The sequence below is a fragment of the Marmota marmota genome, unplaced genomic scaffold, assembly GCF_001458135.2.
Source record: "Marmota marmota marmota unplaced genomic scaffold, marMar, whole genome shotgun sequence".
NCBI lineage: Eukaryota > Metazoa > Chordata > Mammalia > Rodentia > Sciuridae > Marmota > Marmota marmota.
This window is the reverse complement of record NW_025999900.1, coordinates 22,829,884-22,850,050: the sequence shown is the minus strand read 5'-3', so window position 1 is coordinate 22,850,050 and position 20,167 is coordinate 22,829,884. Positions and strand designations below refer to the sequence as shown.

The 20,167-nt window shown below is 35.5% G+C and overlaps 1 protein-coding gene and 1 non-coding gene across 8 annotated transcripts in view; one reads left to right on the top strand and one right to left on the bottom strand.

Annotated features, from left to right (window-relative positions):
• Slc25a21 (solute carrier family 25 member 21) overlaps window positions 1-20,167 on the bottom strand; it is a 487,747-nt gene that overhangs the window by 103,323 nt on the left and 364,257 nt on the right. The gene's annotated exons all lie outside the window — the stretch shown is intronic.
• LOC125615431 lies at window positions 4,834-4,942 on the top strand. Its single transcript, XR_007346086.1, has one exon. It is a non-coding gene; the product is annotated as a U6 spliceosomal RNA (small nuclear RNA).

The following is a 20,167-nucleotide window of genomic DNA, read 5'->3' as shown; positions in this document are numbered from 1 at the left end:
CATTAGAGCAGATTATGCTAAGTGAAGCTAGTCAATCCCTAAAAAACATATGCCAAATGTCTTCTTTGATATAATGAGAGCAACTAAGAACAGAGCAGGGAGGAAGAGCAGGAGGAAAAGATTAACATTAAACAGAGACATGAGGTGGGAGGGAAAGGGAGAGAAAAGGGAAATTGCATGGAAATGGAAGGAGACCCTCATTGTTACACAAAATTACATATAAGAGGTTGTGAGGGGAATGGGAAAAAAACAAGGAGAGAAATGAATTACAGTAGATGGGGTAGAGAGAGAAGATGGGAGGGGAGGGGAGGGGGGATAGTAGAGGATAGGAAAGGTAGCAGAATACAACAGTTACTAATATGGCATTATGTAAAAATGTGGATGTGTAACCGATGTGATTCTGCAATCTGTATTGGGGTAAAAATGGGAGTTCATAACCCACTTGAATCTAATGTATGAAATATGATATGTCAAGAGCTTTGTAATGTTTTGAACAACCAATAAAAAAATAGGAAATTAAAAAAAATAAATAAAGGAAGTAAAAAATGATTTCTATTTCTTTGTTGAACTTCTCAATTTTTAAAGGTATAATTTTGTTGATTTCATTGGGTTGCTGATCTGTATTCTCTTGTAGTTTGTTGAACTTCCTTAAAAAACTATTTTGTTTTTGTTTTTAAATTTTTTATTTGTTTTAATTAGTTATACATGACAGTAGAATGCACTTATATACTTTGATATACATAGATGGGATATAATTTCTCATTTTTCTGATTATACATATTGTAGAATCACATTGGTCATATACATACATAAAGAAATAATGTCTATTTTGTTCTACTAAAATTATTTTGAATTCTTCACTAGGCAATTCATGTATCTCCATCTCTTTAGCATCAGCTACTAGAAAATTATCGTATTCCTTTTGGTGGTACCATGTTTCCTTGGTTTTAATGTTGTTTTTTTTTTTTGAAGACTTATGTTGTTTTCTTTGAAAAAAGAAGTATTCATCTTCTTCAGTGTTTAATGACTGACTTTGGAGGAGAAATATCTTCACCAGTCAGCCTTCTTAGAGATTCTGAGGCTCTCAGACTTTCTCTGTAGGTGCACCCACATGTCCTGTTCCCACTTGGGGGCATTATTAGGATTGTGTGCTTTGTCTGAATTTTGCAAAACCATGCAGGGTGCTGAAAATCCTCTTCTGGTTTCCCCTAAGGTGGTACCTTGAAATGCCTAAGTTTGTGTGCCCTCATCTGATCTGATAGAGTTCATTGAGCTGACTGCACATGCTTGGAACCATTTGAAAAGACTCATACTTATCACCTGAGAAAAAAATCTTGTATGGGGAATTGGTCATAGAGTTTGGGAAATAGGGGATATGGAATGTTAGGAACACCAGTGGGCCAGTCATGTGTGTGTGTGTGTGTGGGGGTTGTTGACAGGTAAGACAGATCAAGCAGTTCATGGGCAGGCCTCCTGATGGAGTTCATGAAATAGTAGAAGCAGTTTAATTAAGTTTTAAACTCTTATGACTGCAAGACTACAGTCTCTTTCCTGTTTCCAGTCTCTCACAGCCACTCAGCTATGTTGATAATTTCAAATTTCTCAGTGGGGAAAGAAAGAATAGGTCCCATGGTCATCATCCTACTTAGGCTGGGGGTTAATTGTTCACTCACTGTACTCACTTTCCTCTGTGGGTGGAACTGTGAGCTGACAGGACTCTCTTTTTGCACTGAGCTGGGCCATCTTGAAGGAAGGATGATGTAGGTTAAAAAGACTATTCTTCTGATTCTCTTTAATGTTTCTATTCTTGGAGTTTTTGTTCTGACAGTGTGCTGAGATTTCTCCAGGGGACTCCTGGACTCCCAACTTTGTGTTAGTATTTGTTAAAATTGGTGCACTGAGGGGGAGATTAAGGTAGAAAATTTCTATTCTGCTTTCTTGCTGATACTCCTCTTCCAGGAAATTAATGCAAACTAGAACTACACTTCCCACATCCAGAACGTTTAGTCAGTGAGGGTTATTACCCAAACTTGTGTTTATGGGATGGATATTATTTTTAAATCAAATATGGAAGCAAACATAAGGGCTTAGAAATTATTTCCACATTCTTTTTTGTTATCATTGTTGTTGAAAATTTCCCTAAACCACCAAAATGATGATCCAGAGTGTTAGACATTTTGGTGATGAAAGTCATCATTTTAAGTACAGAGACCAGGCACCATCAGTGAGTTCTTATTTGCAGGCTTTGAGAAATATTTATATTAAACTGGTTTGGGGAATTTTCTAGTACATAATTCAATAGACACATTTGATCTCCATTGACTATTAGCACAATAAATACTTATCACCTGAGAAAAAAATCTTATATGGGGAATTGGTCATAGAGTTGGGGAAATAGGGGATATGGAATGTTAGGAACACCAGTGGGCTAGTCGTGTGTGTGTGTGTGTGTGTGTGTGTGTGAGAGTGTGTGTGTGTGTGTGTGAGAGTGTGTGTGTGTGTATGTGTGTGTGTGTGGCTGTCGACAAGTAAGATAGATCAAGTGGTTCATGGGCAGGTTTATTAAGAAAGAAGTTTAAAATCCTGATAGAAACTTATACATTTATATAGTCTGGATGATTTGTATGCTACCAGAATGTTGGCACTGGTAATTTGTATCTTCTAGACTAGGAAGTATTTAAGAATTAGTTCTGCCATAGCAATGGTTCTGTGCAAGATTGGTCTGACATCTCCCCTAAGCAGCACACTATCTTTTCTAGAGCTAACCTCACCCTCCCCTGTCATCCATAAAGTCAAGAATAATCTCTTCCAGTGTTTGAGAGAGCTGAAGTGCAAATAACCTCAGGTAGAAGCAGTCATCTCAAATGCTCCCAGATTGCAGCACAGACATATAAATCAGATCAAATAACTACAAAGAGACAAGAGCAAGAGCAGCAAAAATAAGGAATCAAACTAGGCTGGTTTGACTTTGTGTCTCTCTTCCCTCTACCAGAGTGGAGGAGATGAAGAAATAGATACATGGATTAAGTTGTCACCACATGCCAAACACTTGCCATCTTACTCCATGACTCTACTACCAAGATTCCCATTTTATAGATAAAGAAAACAGGAATTCCTGGGTTCCATATTTACTGTACTATATATATTCGACACTTTGCTTTTTAAAAATGGTATATATAGGAAGCAGAGAGGCGCAACATTGCAACTGAAAACTAAAAAGGAATTTTTGGATACTCTGTGAATGTCATCTATCCTTACTATTCCCAATCCCCCCACATGAAATAGTATTCTTCGGCCTAAGGGGCTCTTAGAAAGGATGGTAGCCAGGGGAAATAGTCCAATTTGGAGTTTCAGTGTATTTTTGTGCCTTTGAAGAAAAAAAAAATGGCTCAAGAATAGGTCTCTTATAGGAACAGATCAGGGAAATTCATTTGAGATCTGACTATTCCTCTTTGGCATAAGAGTAAATGTTCATGAATTAAGCAGAGTGAGCCATATGCTCTTGGGTTGCTTCTTTCTCTGCTATACTATTCTGATTCTGTTTGTGTCTTGGACAACAAAACCAAACTAAACCAGACTAACTGGCAAACAAACAAGATCTATGTTTGTTGGATTCATCAACACACTCCCCTTCCAGTTACCCTGAAAATTCTCCTGACTTTCTGCATGTGAAAGGTGAAAATGTATATATTTTCTCTCACCTATCCCAAAGGGATGGTGAGAGGATTATTGAGACAATAGCCATAAAGCTATTTGAGCTTCATACCAAAAGGTGCTACTGGAATACAAATTATTATTAGCATTACCATTGTTATGTGGTTTAAAATTACAATATGAAGAACAGGTTATATAGATCACTGTGTCAGCATCCTGAATAATTTAAGTTCAATTTGAAGTTGGTTGTCTTTGCATGCTCAGGTCATATATTAAAGCATTCTTTTGATGAAAGCATTTTCAGGGGGCCAGATGGAGTTACCCTGCACGAAGAATAACGAGGGTGCAAGAACAGACATGCACAAAGTAACACCTGTGGAAAATGGATGTTTGAGCTCTCATTTCGGTAATGCATGTTTATATTACAACTGCGGTGCAGTTGGGAGACTTTTACACATCTTTATTAAGTGCTTAATGTACAGATTATGTGATCAGGGATCAGCTGGAAAGGGATACTGAAATTTTGCTTTAATAAGTGAAGCATTTTGATAGAAACAAAAAAATGTAGCATCAATGAACATTATTTCTCAGTGACAAATGTGATAGTTCTAGTCTTTTAGGATCCTGAAAGTGGATTTGATTCTTGGAAGGCACCCTGGTATATGTATATAATAGGTAAGAGCATGAACTCTGGAATCAGACATTCCTGGATTTATTTATTAGCTGTGGGAACTTGGGCACCTCAGTTTCCACCTATAAAATGGGGACAATAAAACCTACCTCAAAGGTTGTTGTGAAGATCACATAATGTAATGTGTATAAAGGACTCAGCACCAGAGTGGTCACTCACTAAGGTTATTCCTGTTCCCTGCTGTTCGGCACGTTTCAAGCCCCTATATTGTTCTTCAAATACAACTGATATACTGACATTAAAAAACAAAAACAAACAAACAACAACAACAAAAAAAAAACAGTCCACATTTGAATACTTGAATCTAAATGCTGAGAAGCCTGGAGGTGATTTTCTGTTCTATGGACAATTTACTAAAAAGATATTCTGTAAAGGACAAGTACATTCAGAACAGCCTAATTAAAACAGCTCCATGTGAAAATTAATCCAGAGGTTCACCACTAAATGAATTTTAGCTTATTCCTAATTTGTATCTAAATCCCCAGGGAGTGCTCGCTTTGGCAGCACATATACTAAAAAATTGGAACGATACAGAGAAGATTAGCATGGCCCCTGCGCAAGGATGACACGCAAATTCGTGAAGCGTTCCATATTTTTTTCTGCAATCTGTATACGGGGTAAAAATGGGAGTTCATAACGCACTTGAATCAAATGTGTGAAATATGATATGTCAAGAACTATGTAATGTTTTGAACAACCAATAATAAAAATTAAAAAAAAATAAATATATTTTTTAGTTGTAAAAATAAATAAATAAATAAATAAATCCCCAGGGATATCATTTTGCAGATAGAGTTTAAATTTGTAGATTGTTTAATCCTTGCTCAAGGATCTCTTTGTTAAAACTCCTTTGAGTCCTGAGATGACTGATTTTTCTTTTCCCCTCTTGGAGTGCAGAAGACCTATGCAATTAATTGCTCCCTTCATCTGATTAGATGCTCCTGAAAGTTTAAAATGCCTTTTAAGGGGCATATGACAAAGAAGGAGAAAAGTGGTATAAAAATGGGGGTAGGGAAGCATTGAAAGAGTTTGGCATATCGCCCTGCACCCCAGGCCCCAGCCTCAGTACAGGAAATGTTCCCAGCCATGCTGTGGCCTCAGTGGAAGCTCATAGGCCTTCACAGCAATTAGAGCCGATGGAGGTGAGACCCCTCATCTCTCTGGCAATTATGAGCCCGTGGTAATAAAATAAACACACACAGCCACTGTCCTCCATGAGATTTTCCTTGCTTGATGGTCTCAGAGGCCATATTAAGAGCCTAAAGAATGACAGTTCCAGTCTTAGGGCAGGGACTGGATGGTGTTCTTTCACACTTTCTCAGTGTCCCTGGGTGAGCTGGATTCACTAATATCACAAGGCACCTGCTCTCACATACTTGAATGAGTTTTGCATTAGTTGATAAGAGCAGTGGGTAGGAGAAAAGGAATAGAAAGCACACTGAAATGAAGTCAATGAAATGGAACTTGAAATATATTCTATGCAGAATATCCTAAGAGGCCATGAAAACCATGTGGGGTGAGGTGTTCATTTATTGTATCACCTCAGGACTGTCACCATTAATTTTCTTTTTCTTTAAAAATGGGACCAGTCGTATTTTTAAAAAAGAATAACAAAAACAATAGATGAAAATTCAAAAGGGTTTAAAACATGCTTTGCATGTCAGTCCCAGGATTTAATTTCTGGGTGCTTTCAAAAGGACAAACTCTTGAAAATCTTCAAAAATTAATATAGAAATTGACATTAACTTAGAAAAGGTGGAAAGAGTGACTAGACAGTCCATTTTATTATAAACAGAATTAGTATTAGTCCCAATAATTGTATAAATAGGTTAATAATACATAAATGTACACATTATACATTTATACACATAAATGTGTACAAAACAATGCTAAGTTCAATACTAAGCATTTTTAAATAATACTAAGTATCAAAAATACTGAATATCATTTTCTAGAAACTTTCTTACTGAAGTATAACAAGTCTTTAAAAATTATTACTTCTTCCTGTGATGCAGAAACATACCTAGTCAATAGGAATAACCAAGATGGAGGATTGCTTTGGTGTCATGCTATAGTTAACACCTAAATTCCCTGTTTGGTTTTTCTTTTTTCCACAGAAGTGCAAATGGTTTCTGGGAATAGTTCTTTGCAAGCATGCCTGTTTTCATCAGAATGCTTGTGCAAGGCATAAACTTAACTGTATCAAACCACGGTGAAAACATGTTATAGACGCTTAGAGTAATTTGTTTGATGTGGACTCTAAGCAACTACAAACACTAACGTAAAGCACATTTCTCTTTGTATTTTTAAAGGAAAAGTCTAGTATTTCAGAAATACTCTGCATTTACTTCTCAAAAAATGGGAGAAATAAAGTGGCCACTTTTATAAATCTGGACATATTTACAGCATTGGTTTATTTTCTTAAAGCATAACAGCATCCATTCATCACTTGAGAATAACAAAGCAGTAACCTGAGAGATGACAAATACTACGAGCTTAATGGCTGATGTCCATTACCGATGGGTCCCGCGCACTCTTTGGAGATTGGCACTGAAGGATTACTGAGCAAACAGAGCACCTGAAAAAACTTGCACTCCCCAGTCTGTCATCAGGGCTCTGATCGAGGGCATTACCTGAGAAAACGGCGGCTCTTATCTGAAGCTGCAAACTGCTGCCACTGCCAACAATTCTCAACAAAGAGTGGCGGTCATGGAAGGCCGAGCCACTGGGGCGGACAGCTGGGGATGCTGTCTCTCAGCCCACCTTCTTTATGGATCAGCTAAGCCCAAGCACTAGGCTGCCTTTTAGTTGTGGATGGCCACAGCAACTGACAGGCATCCTAGATCTGTATGTGCTGACAAACAAAAAGGCTCTGAATATTCTTTTAAAATACTCTGAAATATTTAATATTTGAACTGCATTTCTGCTTTCACAACTGACTAAGGAATGTGTCTATGTATATGTTTAAAGTTTTGATGAAAACCTTTGGATTCTATACAGAAAATATGTGTTTTGCTGTCATCTATCTGTCTTCTTCTTTCCTAAGAGGACCTCATAGTCCAGAGAACTAAACTTGTCTTACTGGTTTGGCCCTGAGGAAAAAAGTAAGTCACTGCTTTCTCTCTAGTTATTTTACTTACCTAGAAAAGATCACTTTTCTAACTATAGGGGTTTATGGATTAATAAACTTGTTGAATATATAAATTACAGGTGAAAACAGGGTTTTTGTAGATTGGCTTTGCTCATTTTAGCTGTCTGAAACCAAATAAAATATTTAAAAAAATAAAAAAATTTAACCTAGTATTTCTTTGTTGATTTTGTACATGTATTTTATTCCAATGATGTATTAACATTTGACTATTTATTAATATTTTCCACTTAATGTCCTTTTTGCACTGATAAATAAAACAATATAAATATTAACTTTTTGACAAATAAAAATCTTTACAGGTAGTTGAATTATTTGGAGTTGATATTATTAACTGACATTGCTATGATAATTTCTCATAAATAAATAAGGTAAGATGAATAGTAGAAGTCATTTGATGTTTGAAGTTCTGCTATAGAGAATCTGATTTTTCTTAAAGTATTCCATAGATTGTTTTGGAGAAAACATAGGCAAGGAAAAGGACTGGAGTAAAGGATGGATGGAAGAAGATGCCATTCCTTTAAAAAAAAATCATTGGTAGGTTTGATGTAAAGTGGTTATTTATTATGGTTTCATTTTGCTACACCTTTCTCTCCTGAAAGTTCAGTTCTATCAAATCGCTTGAAGAAAACAGGGAGCATTTACTTTATCCTATGCCTGTCATTCAACACAAATACATTTGTAGGCAGGAAAGAATAAAAAGAAAATGTGTAAGAAAAATACAGAGAACAAGATAAGCAGGAAAAAGTTTAATCTTGCTTATATAAAAATTCATCTTTTTCCTGTAGTTAAGAGTGTGTAAGTGTGTGTGTGTATGTGTGTGTGTAAAGAACAGTACTCCAGCTAAATTGATGCTGCATAAAAAGAGAAGAAGGTATGTGCAAAGTACTTGTCAGGAGCTTTGAACATAAGATGTAATTTAACTAACTTTAATTTAATTTAGTCATAAATATCTATTGGTTCCAGCAGCCCGAAGTGTTTTTGTTAAGTTTCTCTTCTGAAGTGTGTTGACATCTTAGGTTGTAAGTGCATTTACAGTGATCATTCAAAGGTAATAAGTAGAATAATAATGACTAGCTAGCTCAAAGGAAATGTCCAAACCAAAATAAATCATCACCATCAAAACTCTAGATTTGTGCAAAATTTCAATTACTTTCAATCCTAATTTGGGGGGTTTGGTACTTCATACTGTTTAAAACTATAAAGAATCTGTATTTCTCCTTCGGCCTTCAAAATTCTGCTATACTAGGTAAACTCTGCTTTTGCCAGGTAAAATGCTGAATGATGAGTTCACTCTGTTTTAGCTCATAGAAATAATTATGAATTCAGCATTAAATCCACAAAATTATTTTACACCTCATCACATGCTGGACAAAAACTCAAAAAGGTGGGTTCTGCTCATATTTAAATAGTTTTCACTATTCACTCTATTATAAGTCATGGAGAATTTTAGTTCTCCAAAAAGGCTGCAACACTTTTGAGCCTAAATAAATCCTCTGTTGAAAAAGCCACAAAATAATGGGATTTTAGAAATCTGGGTTTAAGATGAAAGGTCAGTTAGCATACACAATTGTTTAGTGATGACTGCCCTATGTTTTGAAAAATAAACTTTACAAAGCAGGAATTTGGGAAGGTTGGACGATTCTAAAACTATATCTATCATGGAATTATTGTGCTGGAAATAAGGGTGTATGTTACAGTCAAAATCTCTATTATACCATCCAGAGTATTTCAGTAATAAAAAGAACATGGTATATATAAAATTTTATTTAATAATAGAGTTCAAAATTAAATGCAGCAGGAAATACCATCAAAAGACCTATACTTCCTTTTTAAAATTATTTCAAAATAAATAGCAAGAAATTAATGAACATAAGCAAAATTTTGTAGGCTTTCAATCTCAGTATACCTATAATAGAATGGCTAATCTAATTGAACTGTGGAATATTTCTAAAAGAATCTTCTCAGATTTATTTAAATCTAAAATAAATATTTTAGAGAGAAATTTATGATATGAGTTGCAAATTAGCTAGGTAAACATCTTTTTCCAACTAAAATATTCCTATTAGGCGACACTTTATAAATGTATATATTACTTTAAATTTAACTTGAAACTACACCAATAAATTACCTTTCACAGTGAAGCATTCTATCTTTTAAAAAATATTTTTGTTCACTAATCATTTACTTCTATTATTTTGCTTACTAACTAAACAACAACAACAACAAAAACCCCTTACCTGCTTTTTAAAGTAAAAAAAAAATTATTTTGCAAATTTCAGCAAAAACTTCCAGGTTTTAGTAACTAGTGTCTATGAAGAAAAATCTGGCTTAATTATAGTTCTTAGCTCCACTGGCAGCCATTTTAAACAGAAAACTGGTTTTTTGTGTTGACAATCACATTTTAAACTGATTCTTTCCAGATGAAAAGATACTTTTTCAAACAATGTAATAAAAATGTAAACTCAGCTGTTTCACAGACATAAAAGTGATTTATATCACATGTACTGTGCTCATGGAGTTTTTCTCCTTGAACAATGGAAGTTTTATTTTAAGGAAAAGTTAATAATTAACAGCTAGGAAAATCCCACAATGCAAAGAAGTCAGCTATAGGGGATTAACCACCCCCCTTTGCTCTCCCACAAAAATCAGCCAATAAACCTGGTGAGAAAATGATGGAATATTTGAAAATTAAAGAGTCAACATAAGGATGGCCCTTACCTTTGGTGGGGGTAGTGCATAACAGTAATTGGAAAGAGGCACCAGGAGGCTTCTGGGAGCTGCAAATATTCTGAGTGGTGCATATATGGGTGTCTAGCCTGTGAAAATTTACTGAATTGTACACTCATGTGTACTTGTCTCTGTTATACTATGCTTCAATAAAAAGTTCTAAAAAGCAATTACATTTTGTCTTTTTTAAATGATACTAAAAAAAAAATTTAGTGTAACTAGGTAAGTACTCTCTTTTTAAATAAATACCCTGAGGTATACTTGGGCCATCAACCAAACCATATGACTAGAGAATCTAAAATTATTCCATGGCTCATGTGATGTGTCCCATGCTAATCCTAAAGAGAGAGAGAATAGGGTAATATTTTACACTGAGCAGAGACAGAAAGGGAGGGAGAGAGGAAGATGGAGAAGAAAGCGGGAGAGTAGGAGAGAGAAGAGTGGGTATCCAAGGTCTCATATTTGAAATCTCCACAAAAACATGATACTTTTGAAGAGTTTTTAACAGAGGACTGTAAAATTCATGTTCCTAACGGCATTTTTCAATGGTTGTGAATCTGTATTCTACATATCCAGTTCCCAATTATTCTTGCTAATGGGAGGCAGACCACATGGATAATTGAAAACCCACAGTAAAGAGTTATAATATACCCTTCCCCCATCAAAATGTTGACCTGAGTATTAAATAAATAGAAAAATTGGTTTGCAATCACATTGCTAATAAACTGTGAAATGTCCAAAGTGTAGGCAGCTATAGAGCACAAAGGACAACATCCAACTAATGATCTTCTGAAAAATCTAGGACTGGACACATGAAGTAGATACCTTTATGTAGTAAGAGCTTGATTTATACATTTACTCTGTAAATTTTGTTCTTTAAAAACTCTATAGTTTAATTCATCCACACAAAGATGTGCACTCTTTTCATTGTCTCAATACAATATTTACTCTCTCGTTAAAAAAATTAAAAACCATTTATAGGATTAATTTTTGCATTCTGGTAGATTACTCAGGTGCCCAATACCATATGGAGTTCCATCAAGGAAAAACATCTTTATGGTCAGTACAGATCCTATCACGTCTTACACCCTGCATCTTAAAAACAGTCCTCTCTGGTTCTCTCTTCCTAAAACTCCTCTCTCTAGTTCTTGTTTGCTAATGCTTGCCTTCCTTTAGTGCTCTTAGCTTTCTGAAATGAGGTTACATTTTTCTCCTAATCTGAGTAAAATAAAAGTATCACAAGCATACACATGCATACTTTTATACACGTTTAGCTACAAAAAAAGCAAAATACAGGCAAAGGTATTGTGATCTGATCACTTCTCCATACTGTGTGGGGAATGCAAAAGAATTTTCAGATTATTTGAGATATCCCAAATCATAAAAATATTTGTTAAGAAAAAAAATAGAGGTAGGTTGTAGGGGGCATAAGGATAGAAGAGATAGATAAACAAGTTGCTTGTGTTCCTGACAGTCATTAATGGGAAAATCTGAACAGAATAAATGGAAGAGTCTGGGGTTCACACTTTAAAGCACTGAGGAACTGTGAATGAGAAAGCCAACATGCTATTCTGAACCTCATAATCAACGGTAAAGAGAAGCAGCCTCTCATAACACTTCACTCACTCACTCCTGCCCTTCCTAAAGACACAAAAAATTTCAGCACAAATGTCATGATGGTCTCACACATGTCATGTTTTTTGCAGTTAGTAGTTAAAGAGAAGGATAAGCTTAAGTATATGATGAACCCAAAGTTAATGGACCAAATGTTTTCAAAGTTACTTGTGTACATCCCCAGGGTCAAATTCAATCCTCAGAAATCCATGTGCAGTTTCCATAGAAATAATTATAAACACCAAGGAGGGGGAAAAAAAGAGCTGAAGTCAGTCGTTTTCTCTGTATTGACATATGGCCTTTATTCTCTTCTGGCTTTATCTTGCAAATGGCAAGTTTTGGCTCGGTTCTGTGTATACAGTGAAACTTCAACAACTCACACACACCTTTAAGAGACCTGGAGTAAAGCACTCATTGTGGAGATCAGTAAAAAAAAGTAGGAAAAAACTTGGCAAGAAGAAGCAAATCAAAGATGTTCATGAAACACATTTATTTTATTAGACTATGAAAAGAATACAGGGTTGGAAAGTGCATATAAGGTAATCTCAAAGGAAAATAAATAGTTAATAGAGATGAAGTTGTCAATCAGTAAGCATTAGGCAAATATTTTTAAAATGGTCTTTGGCCAAGGCTAGAGTAGGTAAAACATCATGCAGGCAATAAACACGTGCAATCAGGGGCAGGTGCTCAGAGCATTAACAAGGGAGTAAAAAAGAGTAAGAAGGTATTTCCTAGTTAGTGATGTTCATTGTTCATTTCTCCCAAAGAGAGTTTTATTTTTGTTTCAAAAGAAAAAAGGGGAAAACCCAATTCTCACTCTTAATGCATTTCAACATGTCTTTTAATAGACGAGTAATACCAATATGTAATATGCTTGTTTCAGACTGAAACAGGATTGGAAAATTAATAATACATAATGAATCAAAAATTTAATTGTGGAGCAGCTTATTGATGATATAGATAAACATCCTAGAAAAATTAGACTCTTGTCTAAGGAATAAAATATTTACAACCCAAAGAATGAGAAGTTATACTCCATTTATGTATGATGTATCAAAAGCATTCTACTGTCATGTATAACTACTTAGAACAAATTAAAAAAAAGAAAAAAACAACAAAAAGTTTGTTCATGCTACTGTTTTAGTTCATATATAAAATAGACTAAAAAAGCAACAGAATAAAAAAATAACATGAATCTCAAATAGTTCAAGTTTTACTTATAGCATTAATTTATGGATTTATTCCATTTGTTTTATTATTGGGGGCCAATAGACCATTCTAGTGAAAACTATTTATTATGACTTTGTGATTCAAGGGGAAATGAGGGAATTTCTGGGAGCCCCATAATATGACAATATTATTATAATAATCTTAGTGATATAGTTAAAAATCTATTTGTCATGGGGGTTTGGAGAAAACCACTTTTTAAGTAAGAAAATTAGAAAATGACTTTTGAATCCTGCTGAGTGGTTCATAGCTAAAGCATGATTTTAACTTTGTTATCGAGATCTTAAGGATCATAAATAAAGTAGTCCATTTGGCCAAATTTAAGTTACAAGTAAACCAATCCATCCTGAGGAAAATACTGCTAAGGGCAGAGTTTTGTTGTGCTACCTGACTGTCGGACCAACTTCAGAAACCCAGTTTCTTTTTTTATCTTATTTTATTTTATATATTTAAAAAGTTTTTTAATTTGTCGATGGACCTTATTTTATTTATTTTTATGTGGTGCTGAGGATCAAACCCAGTGTCTCACACATGCCAGGCAAGCGCTCTACCACTGAGCTACAGCCCGAGCCCGAAACTTCTTGAATTGGGAGTGTCGCATACATGCATGACAACTCTGCTTACCTAACAGATTCTAACTAAGGTCCAGACGTCTTTAAGAAGCATAAAATAAAATGTCAATAACTTAGAGATTTTTGTGTTTGATTTTATAGGAAGGACAGATTTATAAGAGGTTCCTTATAACCTCTAGATTTCTTACCATAGAAGCTCTAAGCTGAGGAAAAGTTTATTTCTAAAGGTGGGGTCAGTGTGGTGCTGTGAAATATCAGCACAGTGTGGCTCATGTGCTCTGCTGAAGCTCATTAGTACTTCTTGAGATGATGGGCAGGAACTGAAAATTTGCAAGCCTGAGATTCCTGTTACCAACCCAGAGGAATCAGGGACAAAATCCACAAAATGAGACCAAGAATCGTGTTAGTACCATGAGCTATGTCTGGGAAGTAACAAGGTGTTTATGTAGAGTAGCTTCAGGTAGGGGGAGATACCGAAGTAACACAGAAAAAAAAAAAGTGTGTGTGTGTGTGTGTGTGTGTGTGTGTGTGTGTGTGTAATAGTCCCCTTAGAACAAGTATAACCTAAATATAATCTAAATGTCAAGGAGTTGTGCCAGAGTGTACAAGTCAAGGAAAGTGTATGGTAAAGGACAACTATGGCATGTGACTGAGGGATAAGACGACCTCCCTCATTTATTAAGAAAGAGAAGTACTGCACAATGGAAACCACGAGGGCCCACAAATCTCTAAGTTAGTTAGCTTTCAGGAAGAATCAACAAGTTGTTGCTGTAGGAACAGAATGTATATTCCACCGATGGCCTAATTGCCAACTGAGTTGCAGTCTCTACGTGTCAAGGCATTTTAGTGCTCTGAAATGCAGGCAATCATCACCACTATGGACATGATGCAGAAAGGATTTAAGAATAGATTTACTCTATTTAAGAATAAATCACGTGTTCTACTTGGTAAATAAAAAGTATGTAATGTTCTTTTTTTTTAAAGGACCAAATCTATCTTCATAGAGTTAACATTTTAATATAGGCTAGATCCACAAACATTTATAGAATTCCATCTGTGATTCAAGCATTCCCACAGGTGGACCCAGGGACACTCACATGGGTATGATAGAATCCTGACCCTTGAGTAGCTCACTAACTTCATTTGCTTTAGGTGCACACCTGGTGTAAAATACCTTAAAAAACTTATTGCTCAGCTGCTACAGGATTCTGATATTTCCAGAGTCTTCTTGTACATTTTCACAAAAACCTACCCATAGATAGCTCCAATAAAGAAATTGAAAACTGAGCTATCCAAATGCACACATACCAGCTTTGGCAGAATATAGACAGTCTTTTTAAGAAGAAAGAGCCAATGTACTTTTCTTAACTGCCTCAGGGCCTGGACTCATCCAGGAAACCTCGTTTCCATTTCTAGCTCCACAAAAGCTCCTCTGCAACATTTAAATTGCTTAATTTTTTTCTCCCATATATTTTATTCAGTGAAAAATAGGGTCAGGAGAGGGGCTGGGGTGGGAGATTGTGTTAAAGAGAGAAGTACTAATAGCTGACCTGAACTCTGATAGGATATATTGGATGAGTATAAAATTCTTCCTCATTTTTTGGTGGAAGAATGTTGGGAAAAGAGATGGTTGTGGTAATTACAATTGACACCAATATAAAAAAAAAATTAAAGTCAAACATTGCTGACCTAGCAATATTTAATGAACTGTTTCTACTCTAAAAGATTAACTATTTTCAAATGAGTGATATTTTCACATAATAGAAGCGTAGCTGTGTTTTTTAAAAGACATTTCAAACGTCTCATTAAAAATAAGGACAATAATGTAATGTTGTTAGTATCTGGATAAAGGCAAAACAGAAAAATTTAAAAAAATCTCAATAGTTTAAGACTAGTTTTAAAACAAGCTCTGCTTCCTACCCCCAACAATGACGAAAACAACAAAACAAAAAGACAATGGCCACAAAGTACTTTTATTATGTGCAAGCTATATAAAACAGTAGAAAAGCCTATGTGATAAGCTGGGTGGTTTAGACTTTGCTTAACTGTTATCTAGAAAGTTTGCATGGCCCATGAAATCTGCAATGAGACTCTGAACAGTAGCATCTCTGTCCTCAAGATTTTAGTTACTTCAAAAACCCAGTTGTAAAACATAATTTGAAGTAAAGTAGAAGAGAGAGAGCAGTGGGACAAATTAAGGGAAGAACATTAAGGAAATCAACAAAAAAAGTTTTTATGTCACAGATTTCAAACCCTATTTGAAAAGTCTGAATAGGATGAAAAGGGTTTCTCTATTCAGTAGTTTCAGTTAATCCTCAGTCCAAACATTTGCCCCAATAAACATTAGATTATTTTTATGTTAGCTATAAAGCTGTCAGTCCTCAATAAACAGATACACTCCTGGTGGTTTTTCCTTTGCTGTCAAAGAATTGTCAATATGTATACTCGCTCTTAAAATAAACATACAGAAAAGAAATGTAAAATAGAAGCACACAGCAGAGTTTAATGAGAGACTATTGAAATCCTAAATAAATGATGGTTCAAATAGTCAATGGTGATTGGAAGTTCAATATTATATAATATCTGGTAGTCAATGTGTTGTTAGTGCCTTAGTGTCTCCTTAATGGAATGCTGTAACCTCTCCTATTCAGGTAAGCCAGACCCTTACTTTAGTGTGTCTCAATTAAATTTTATGTCTGATGTGTCCATTTGTTGTAGGAAGAGAAACAAGTTCAATGAAAGGGACACTTTGAAGATTTTTATTTCCTATGGGGACAGTTTACTTCTGTCTGGAAAGTCCCTTCATAGTTTTGGTGGGGTTTTTTCCTGTAATTGAGAATGGTTATATAAGAGGTGTGAAGAGACACAAAGGTATTCAAAACGTTAATGTTTTCCAACTGGTGACTCTCTATTATTTATACAGTTTCTTTAAGAAGAAATATTTGAAGAGGCTGATAGAATCCTCTAACCAAAATAATTATTTTTGCTTCTATACCCATTTTACTGAAGAATTAAGTGTTTATAAGGCCAGAACCATGTCTTTCTCTATGTACAAGGTATGCTGCCTAATTGAGGGCTGTGTATACATGGGCAGCCGCTAAATACTATTTGCTTACTGGGTTGTAAGTATTCTTGAGGCTAGTAAAAAAATGACATAAATTCAGAAAATATGTAGTTATCTGTTTTTAGCTACAATAGTGTTTACCCTTCATCTTCTGTATCAGAAAGCTTTATAGAGTGGAGGAAATAGGTCCTCACATTAAAAATATTAAGGACTATTTAATAATAAAATTGAGCAATGTCACAAAAAGAGTTGTTTATTTTAATTCTCTATATGAAAAGCATAGCTCCTTTTCAGAGAGAGAGAGGAATAGAGGAAAGAAGGAGAGAAGGAAGGAAGGAAGGAAGGGGAAAAAAGAAAGGAGAAGAGAGAGAGAGGGAGATATCAAGATCTTTCATATTAGAGGTTCCAAAATATGAGATCAAAATAAGATGTGGAACACTTAGAAGTGTAACCTGGGTGAACAAAGAGTTTGAGGAAAAGAGAGCTGAAGGCAAGTATATTAGGAACCTGATGAATACTCCCTTTGTTTTGTATAATAAATGGCTGATCTTCCCTGCCAAGACTGAAAGAAAATGGATTTCCCCAAGGAATGCCCCATCACTGGAGACATGTGCCATCAAAAGCCATCATGTTCTGAAGAGGTGTAGCAAAGAGATTAAAGATTTAAGACAGATGATGGGATAGAGGAAGGAGTAAAGACAGGGATGTAGAAAAGGTAAAATGTCAGCATCCTGAGAATGAGATCCACAAATATGAAAGGAGGAAATTGAGAGTGTCAAATTTAAACCCATGGGTTGTATCTTATGGCCCTGAGCAATTTGGAGTTTAAGGAGAAAGACGGGACATTTTGTTCACCATGATGGTGTTTCTTGTGTGTCAAACATGCATAACCTTGCCCAAGCCAAAATATATTAAGAAATGTCCCACTGTCTTGAAGGAGCATGTGAAAAAAATGCAAAGGTCACATTACAATAAGTATTTTGTGCCCTAGCAGAAGTCACCAAGTAATCTGGATTTTCAATTTTCCATCAATTTTCTAAAATGGCAAATAGACATTCAGTCAAAGAAGAACAATTTATATATTTCTTTTAAAAAGCGTATCTTTTAAAATGATGTACAGGAAAGGATCTGGACCCAGATCACCTGGATTCAAATTTGTACCAACTTATGATAAATTAGAAAGTTTCATAAAAATTTTGGCCGTGATTGACTTATCAGTGAAATGGGAAGAATTATGGTTCTTCCCCAACAGGGTTGTTGTGGGGACTATATGTTTTACTATGCAGCATTAACCTAGTAAAGTGCCTGGCACCTGGTAAGTTGTTGTTGTTATTATTATTATTATTTTAAATTAGTTTTCTAAAAAAATATGACCTGAAATTAGAAGAGGGATTGTTAGGAAAGGAAAAGCAAACTGGGGGAGTGGGGAGAGAGAGGAGGACAAGAGAGTAGAAGGGAGACATGATCAAAACATGATATATACATGCATGGAAATATCACAGTGAAACCATTAATGTGTACAATTAATATGTGTTAATAATTATACTAAAAATAAAAATATGTGTAAATTTTAAAATAAGCTTTTTAAAGTTTGTAATTCTTTCCACCAAAATATATGTATTATTATTATTTTTTATTTTTTTGGTACCAGGGATTGAACTCAGGGGTACTCAACCACTGAGCCACATCCCCAGACCTATTTTGTATTTTATTTAGAGACAGGGTCTCACTGAGTTGCTTAGCACCTTGCCATTGCTGAGGCTGACTCTGAACTTGTGATCCTCCTGTCTCAGCCTCCTGAGCCGCTGAGATTATAGGAGTGTGCCACTGTGTATTATTATTATTATTATTATTATTATTATTACTATTATCCCTCTATTCATTTGACCAACTAATTACAATACTAAGTAGCTGCTACTGCATACTAGAAGGATAAAACATCCTCCCTGATATTCAAGATGCTATAAAATTATTAACAAGTTGAATATTACCCATGCAGGAGCACAGGCCTAGGACCACCCCCCCCCCCCCCCGACAGGTAGACACACACTGGAGAGACCCAGGCCAGAGCCCAGACCCCGACTATCCATTAGCCCTCCCCACACAGTAGCCCCATCTTTCGACGACAGGGCCTAGAAGCAGCTGCATCTTGGAACAGGCATCCTAAAACTGGTGTAAGGCCCACCCTTCCAGCCCCATCTCTAAAAGAGGTTGCATCTATCTTGGGACACCCCCACTGCTATCTGGAGTTAACTCCGCTATTGCTGCCACCACGTTTAGTTGCAGTAGCATGAACTGCAGGACACCTGCAGGGTCTGGAAGCCCAACACCAAAGTGAGGTACAGATAATCTGAACGGATACTACAAGATTATAGTGTAGAAACTGTTATACCTCAGATCCACACTGCAAGAAAGGAAGACACATAGATAACATAAAAAAAAGGGAAGAAAGTGCCCCAAACAAACCAGAATACTACAGTAACAGAATCCATGGACAGTGCAGTTGATGAAATGTCAAGAGAAGGAGTTCAGAGTATACATAATTAAATTGATCTGTGAATTAAAGAATGACCTAAATGAGCAAATACAGGCAATCATTGATCACACCAACAAGGAAATAAGGGAGCAAGTACAGGTAGCAAATGATTTTACGTCAAGAAAGAGATATTCTGGAAAAAAACAACAACAACAGAAATACTTGAAATAAAGGAAACAATAAACCAAATAAAAAATTCAATAGAAAGCATCACCAACAGACTAGATCACTTGGAAGACAGAAAGCAAGTCTTAACGAATACAAAAAAATAGAGATACTACCAGGCATACCATAATGGAATGAAATTAGAAATCCATGATAAAATTAAAAACAGAAGCTACTCCAACACCTGGAGACTAAACAATATGCTATTGAATGATTATTCATGGATAACAGATGACATTAAGGAGGAGATAAAAAAATTCTTAGAGGTAAATTAAATGAGAACTACAATACAACTTATCTGGGACACTATGAAGGAAGTGCTAAGAGGAAAGTTCATTGCATGGAGTTCACTCATTATAAGAAGAAAAAGTCAACAAATAAACAACCTGAAATTACTGCTCAAAGCCCTAAAAAGAGAAGAACAAACAAACATCAAAATAGCAGAAGAGAGGAAATAATTAAAATCAGGGCAAAAATCAATCCCAACGGCATTTCTGGTAGAAATAGATAAAGCTATCATGAAATTCATATGGAAAAACAAAAGACCCAGAATAGCAAAAGCAATTCTAAGCAGGAAGTGTGAATCGGGAGGTATAGCGATACCAGATTTCAAACTGTACTACAGAGCAATAGTAACAAAAACAGCATGGTACTGGTACCAAAACAGGCAGGTGGATCAATGGTACAGAATAGAGGACACAGAGACCAATCCACAAAATTACAACTTTCTTATATTTGATAAAGGCGCTAAAAGCATGCAATGGAG